Genomic DNA, 7636 nt, shown 5'->3' with positions numbered 1-7636 from the left:
TGCCTTGGAAATCCTATGTGACAATTCTACTATGTCCCATGGGGTCACTGTGACTCATAATTGACTCAATGGCATTGGGTTTGCATTGTTTTTTTTTTTTTTTTTACTAAAAAGGCATGGATTGGTTTGGATGGTTTGATATTAATGTGCCATTGAAATCTCTGCCCTCGGCTGAAATAGCTGCCTGTGGTTCTCAGAGCTTTCTAGACTGGATAATGCAAACATGGAGCTATTGCTTCCTCATTACATTAATTTGAAAAGTTGGAAATCCAATGGCATACTATATAACTGTAGTTCTCAAATATGGTTCCTGGGAGACTCCCGCATTCTACCACAGACTTGCTGAAACAGAACCTTTTTAAAAAAATAATTAACCCCCCCAACCCTTTTTTTAAAAAAATTGGGCTTTCACTGGAATTCTTTAACTCCATTCAGTAACTCGTACACATTCTCATTCATGGCACTGACTGCAATCCCTGTAATGTAACCGCATTCTTCCTTCTTCCTTCCTGTGTTTCCTATTTCTATTTACCCTTCTTTCCAGCCCTTCCTACTTGTTGAGCTTTATCCCTTCTTGTTGTTAAATGCTGTCGAGTTAGTTCCAACCCATAGTGACCCCGTATAGTGTTTCCAAGGAGAGACTGGTGAGCTTGAACAGCCAACCTTACAGTTCAAACGGCTTTGCTGTCTGGCACATTAGCCCACAGCGCCACACCAGGACTCCGAGCTTTATCCCTGGGCAAATGTTATTCTTTTGATCTCATATGGTTGATTGTGCTAAGGATTGCATACCTCCCTAGTGCTACTGTTCATCTTGTAGGACTGTCTCTGGAAGCATAGTTGTTATGGATGGAGCTGCTAACCTCAAGGTCGGCAGTTGGAAACTACCAGCTGTTCCACAGGAGAAAGATGAGGCTTTCTGATCCCGTAAAGATTTACAGCCTCGGAAACCTTGTGTAGGGTCACTATGAGTCGAAGCCGACTCCACAGTCCTTAACAACAACAATATTGCTTGACTGAAAGTTGAAACATAGAGGTGTTGTCAGTTCCAGGCCTGATGGGTGCCTAAGGGTGATAATCTAGGTGGTTCCACTAGTCTCTATTAGATCAGTAAGTCTCAATAAGATATTCTTTGGGATTTTTGTTGTTTATTGTTAGGTGCCATCAAGTTGGTTCTGACTCATAGCAATACTATGTATAACAGAACAAAACACTCACTGCCCAGTCCTCCGTCCTATTCACAATTGTTACAATTGAGACCATTACTGCTGCCATTGTGCTAATGCATCTCATTGTGGTCTTCTTCTTTGTTGATGACCCTCCATTTTATCAAGCATTGTATACCTCACCAGGGACTGGTCTCTTCAGATAATATAAATGAAGTATGAGAAATGAAGTCTTGCCATCTTTGTGTCAAAAAAGCGTTCTGGCTGTACCCCTTCTAAAACAAACTTAGTTGTTCTTCTGGAAGATCATGGTATTTTCAATATCATTCTCCAACATCATAGCTCAAATATATCAATTCAACAGTCTTCCTTATTCACTGTCTAACTCTCACATGTATATGATGCAATTGAAAATACTGTGACTTGGGTTAGACGTGCCTTAGTCCTCAAACATTATCTTTGCTCTTGAACACTTCAAAGAGGTCTTCTGCAACAGGTGTGCTGAATGCAATGCATCAATTTATCTCTTGACTACTGTTTCCATGAGTGGTGGTTGTAGATCCAAGGAAAATGAAGTCTTTGCTAACTTCTACCTTTTCTCCATTTATCATGGTGTGATTTGTTGGTCTAGTTGTGAGGATTTTTGTTTTCTTTACACTGAGATGCAATCCATACTGAAGACTGTAGTCCTTGATCTTCATCAGTAAATACTTTAACTCCTCTTTACTTTCAGTAAGCAATGTTGTATCATCTGCATGTTGTGGGTTGTCTTCCTCCAATCCTAATGCCACATTCTTCTTCATATAATTAATCTTCTCAGATTATTTGCTCAGCATACAGAATGAATAAATTGATGTTGTTGTTAGGTGCCATCAAGTCAGTACAGACTCATAGGGACCCTATGCACAACAGAACGAAACACTGCCCTGTCCTGGGACAAGCTTACAATTGTTGCCATGCTTGAGCCCATTTATTCTGCCATTTTACCAATCCATCTCGCTGGGGGGCTTCCTTTTATTCTCTGACCCTCCACCCTATCAAACATGATATCCTTCTCCAGCGACTGGTCCCTCCTGACAATATGACCAAAGTATAAGAGATGAAGTTTGGTCATCCTGGCCACCAAGGAGCACTCTGGCTGCACTTCTTCCTACACAGATCTGTTGGTTCTTTTGGCAGCCCGTGGCACTTTCAATATTCACCTCCAACACCATAACTCAAAAGCATTTCTTCTACGGTCTTCCTTATTCACTGTCCAGCTTTCACATGCATATGAGGTTACTGAAAATACTATGGCTTGGGTCAGGTGCATCTTAGTCCTCAAGCTGACATCTTTGTTCTTCAACACTTTTAAAAGGTCTTGTACAACAGATTTGCCTAATGCAATATGTTGTTTGATTTCTTGACTGCTACTTCCAGGAATATTGATGGTTGATTCAAGAAGAATGAAGTCCTTGACAACTTCAGTCTTTTCTCTGTTGATAAGAATGCTATTTATTGGTCCAATGGTGAGGATTTTTGTTTTGTTTACACTGAGATGCAATCCATACCAAAGGCTGTGGTCTTTGATCTTCATCAGTACGTATTTTAAGTTCTTTTCACTTTCAATAAACAAGGTTGTATCATCTACATATCACAGGTTGTTAATGAGTCTTCTTCCAATCCTGGTGCCATGTTTTTCTTCATAGAAACCAGCTTCTTGGATTGTATGCTCAGAATACAGGTTGAATAGGTATGGTGAAGGAACACAACCTGTCACACACCTTTCTTAATTTTAAACCATTCAGTGTTCCCATTTTTTGTTTGAACAACTGCTTCTCGGTCCATGTACAGATGAATAAATACAATGATAAAATACAACACTGACCTACACTTTTCCTGATTTTAAACTATTCAGTACAATGTTATCCATAGCTTGTCATGATTCACACCATCAAATGTATTTGTATAGTCAGTAAAACACAAGTAAACATCTTTCTGAAGTTCTGGTGTGGTGCTGTGGGTAAATGCTCTGGGCTGGAAAGTCAGTTTGAACTACAAGGTTGTCAGTTCAAGCTCAACAGTTGCTCTTTGGAAACCCTATACAGGGTCCCCATGAGTCAGAACTGACTCAAAGGCACTCAATAACAACAACAGACATCGTTCTGGTGTTCTCTGCTTTCAGCTAAGATTCATTTGATGTCAGCAATGATACCTAGTTCTGTGTTTTCTAAATCTGGCCTGAGTTTCTGGCAGTTCCATGTTGATGTACTGTTGCAGTTGTTTTCTAATTATCTTCAGCAAAATTTCAGATGAGTTCCACATTCTGCTGGGTCACCTGTCTTAGTAATGGGCACAAATATGGATTTCTTACAATCAGTTGACCAGGTGGCTGTCTTCCAAATTACTTGGCATAGATAAGTTATTACCTCCAGTGCTGCATCAGTTTGTTCAAAGATGTACATTCATATTTGGTGAATTCCTAAAATCGAATTTTTTTCAGATACCTTCAGTGCAGTTTGGATTTCTTCCTTCAGTACCATTTATACTTGATTATATGTTACCTCTTAAAATGATTAAACATCAACCATTTCCTTTTGGAAGAGTGACTATAAATACTTTCCATCTTCTTTTGAAGCTTTCTGCATCATTCAATATTTTTCCTTTAGAATTCTTTAATATTACAAGTAAAAGCTTGAATTTTTTCTTCATCTTTTTCCTGCAGAGCAACTGGTAGATTTGAGCTAATGACTTTGTGGTTAGTGGCCCAGCTTGTAACCCACTATGCTACTAGGACTACTTAATAGTAATAATGTTGTTGTTTTTTAGTGCCATAGAGTCGGTTCCAAATCATAGCAATCCTGTATAGGGTTTTTGAGGAGCAATTGGTGAGTTTGAACCACCGACCTTGTGGTTTATACTTCAGTGCTTATTCTGCCAGGGGTCCAGTTGTAATAATAGTGATGTTGTTGTTGTTAAATGACTTAGAGTCTGTTCCCACTCACAGTGATTTTATATAGAGTTTCCGTGGAATGGCTGTTCAGTATGAATCATAGACCTTTTGGCTCAAATTGACATTATCCTGCAGTACCACACCAGGTAGTTATTTGTAAATTCTTAACATCAAATTGAGCAAAGTAGTACTTAAGTCATGTATTCTTTTCTTTTATAACATTTATTGCTTGTATAATCTTATTCTTTTTTTTTTTTTTTACTGATTGCTTGTTTAATTTGACATCATTTTCCAGGAAAGCAAGACCTTAATACTCATGAGTCCTTGCATCACAGGCTCTTGCCTGCCCTTGGCACAGATTGACCCTGTCTGTTTCAAGTGACATTAGCGCATCGTTTGAAAAGTAATTCCATATATTTTTTATATTCAGCCACATTTTCTGCATGCTCTTCACATTCAGATTTCATGTATCCTTGGGCCTGTGTTTGCATTATTTGTTCACCCCTAGAGAAGAAAGCCAAAGAAAGATTAATTCATAAAAAATGAATGGTTGTTGAGATTCTTCAAAGCCTTGATTTACTGCATAATTAGTAGACAACTCTAGGAAACAGAATATCTTTCTGCCTCTGAATTAGGTAAATTGATTAATTCATTAATTGCATATGATAACTCCATAGATAGCAAAACTATAATTGTATCACTGGTTAACAAAACACAGCAAAATAATCAAGCATGTTTTCAACATGGTCAAAAATTTAATTTACAATATTGGGCTTCTCTTTTAGAATCCTAATTAAAGATCTCAGGGAAGTCAAACACATTTCTGGAAGGCAGGTTATATTACCTATAACGCATGCCACAATTAGAAGGAATCCTTTTCCCCCCACAGTATTTTATCCTAACCACAAATTACTGATTCATCCATTAGATAAATATTACAGAGTAACTCCCATTTTCAGTCACTTTTATAAGCACTGGAGATTCAGTGGCAAACTAGACAAAGCTCTTTGTCTTTATGGGATATACATCCAAGAGCTGTTTTCTTCATTTTGGTAGCCCCTAGCCATACATGAAGGAGCCCTGGTAGTGTAGTAGATTAGGAGCAAGCTTGCTAACTGTAAGGTGAGTAGTTCAAATCTACCAGTCTCTATGTGGGAAAAAGATCAGACTTTCTGCTCTCTTAAAGATTTACATCCTCAAAAATCCTGCAGGGTCAGAACCAGCTCAGTGGCACACCACTTAAAGGTGTGTCTTGGAGGTCTTCATGTCAGTGTATACAGATCTATCTTCATGTCAAGAAATACAGATTTATCTCTGGAGTCCTGGTGTGGCACTGTAAGGTAAGCACTGGACCATTAGGTCCATTTGAATCACAAGGTCAGCAGTTCAAATCTCATTAGTCCCTCCTCAGAAACCCTATACAGGGTGACCTTGAGTCAGAACCAAGTTAAGAGAACTTAACAACAACAATGAGTCGGAAATGACCGGACAACATTTAACAACAACAACCACAAATAGGAGCATGGTGGCTCTGTAGGATAAGCACTGGACTTTGAACCATAAGGTTGGTAGTGCGAGTCCACCAGACATTCTACTGGAGAAAGATGAGGCTTTCTTTTCCTGCAAAGATTTGCAGACTCAGAAATCATATACAGGACTGCTATCATTCAGAATCAACCCAAACACACTTAACAACAGCAACAACAAGCCACATATGGCTATGAACAGATTAAATATTCAATTCCTCTATTACACCAGTTACATTTCAAATGATTAATAACCATATGTAATTACAATATTGGATAGTATGCAGAAGAGTTTCAATGCCACAGAAGGTTCTATTAGCGTTATATGAGATGGTAGAGAAAGATTGTTGTTAGTTGTTGCTAGGTGCCATTGAGTTGGCTCTGATCCATATGCACAAAAGAATGAAAAACTTCTCGGCCCTGTGCCATCCTCCAATTTCTGCTATGTTTGAGCCCACTGTTGCCACCACTGTGTCAATATATCTCTTTGGGAAGCTTCCTCTTTTTCCCTGACCCTCCACTTTACAAAACATGAAGTTCTTCTCCAGGGACTGGTCCCATCTTATAACATGTCTGAAATATGAGAGACAAAGTCCCTTTTTTTTTAGGTTTTATTGGGAATTATGTGATCGTTTACATGGGAGAACATTAGTTTTACATTCATCCTATCGTATATAGTTTCGTTGCCATGGCTACAATCCCCTCTGTGCATCATCAACCAACCAAAGGGTATACCCTGCAAGCCTGCCGCCCTGATTGTCATCACACAGTCCCTCTCCCTCTCTGGGTCTAGAGTCCCCAACTGCTTCATTTCTCCACGTCATCATCTCTGCCTCTATTTCTGGCGTCACTGCTTCTCTGGGTAGGGTCCTGCTCTCCGCTCTTCTCCCTTCATGGTCCCGGGGACCTCCACTCCTAGACTGCAAAGTTAATCACTTACCTCCTTGCTACAAAACATCTACATTCACATTTCCAACTCTCACAATCAGTCTTGATAACAATTATTCACTTGTATCACAAGAGGCCTATCTGCATTTCCTTTCATCAGACAAATTGGGTACTACTCAGTGGAGATTCTATCTTCCTCCATGCCCTCTGGATGTAGGTTCCTTCTTGAAAGCTTATAAGCCAGTTATTTCTTGCCTTTGTAGCCACCCCACTTTGGGTATCCAATGTCCAACTTGCCCACCCCTGTCTATTCTGTATATGGAGGTGGTGGGAATGATCCTTGCAGCAAAGATTTGTTCCCTCTTTTGAGCTACTGCATCCATAGGTGTAGGTCAACTTCATCAAATTGTATCAGATTACTCTTTTTTTCCCCTCTTCTTTCTTCTTCTATTTGAGCTCTGATCATCCAGTCATTGAAGCCAGGTCAAGTGGGTATTATCTGCAAGTATGGGTATTCTTGTGCACATGCCCTCTCTTCTTACCAACTGGACTCTTCAGTCTCCACTCTTGTCCTCTGTGGCTATGTCACTGACTCTGGGCCTAAGAGTCCCCAGATCTTGCCACAATGCTGGCCAACCAGGTATCCACCCAGGCTCACAGGAGTCTATTGAATGTTGTAGGGCTTAGCTTGCAGCTTTATTGCTGTTTTTCCCTCACTTCTCCTTTTGGGTGATGAACATGGTCACCAATCAGGGTGTGGATTCCCATTGAATCTTAGTCTTGGAAGGGGGTTTGTCCTGAGGGGACCCGGCCACTTGCTCTCCTGGGTGAGCAACTTGCTTGTTCTTGTAGTAATCAGTTGCATTTGCCTATATCGTTTTGTAGTTTTCCTGTTGGTCTTTCTTTCAAGAAGTATCTTCTGTTCTAGCCACTCTAGGCTGGTCTGCCTGTCCTTTCAAGTAGAAATTTCCCACCTCTGAAGATTGTGGATGCTGTTCAGGATTCCACCTATAGTCTAATATAATTCAGAGACTCTGCGGGAAGCCTCCTTCAGTGGGCACATTATAGTCCCATTTTGGGTTTTCGAAGCAGTTATAGGCAGAAGATGGACTTACAAGCTTTCT

The sequence above is a fragment of the Chrysochloris asiatica genome, unplaced genomic scaffold (assembly GCF_000296735.1).
Source record: "Chrysochloris asiatica unplaced genomic scaffold, ChrAsi1.0 scaffold00267, whole genome shotgun sequence".
NCBI classification, from domain to species: Eukaryota; Metazoa; Chordata; class Mammalia; order Afrosoricida; family Chrysochloridae; genus Chrysochloris; species Chrysochloris asiatica.
This window is presented reverse-complemented; position numbering follows the sequence as displayed.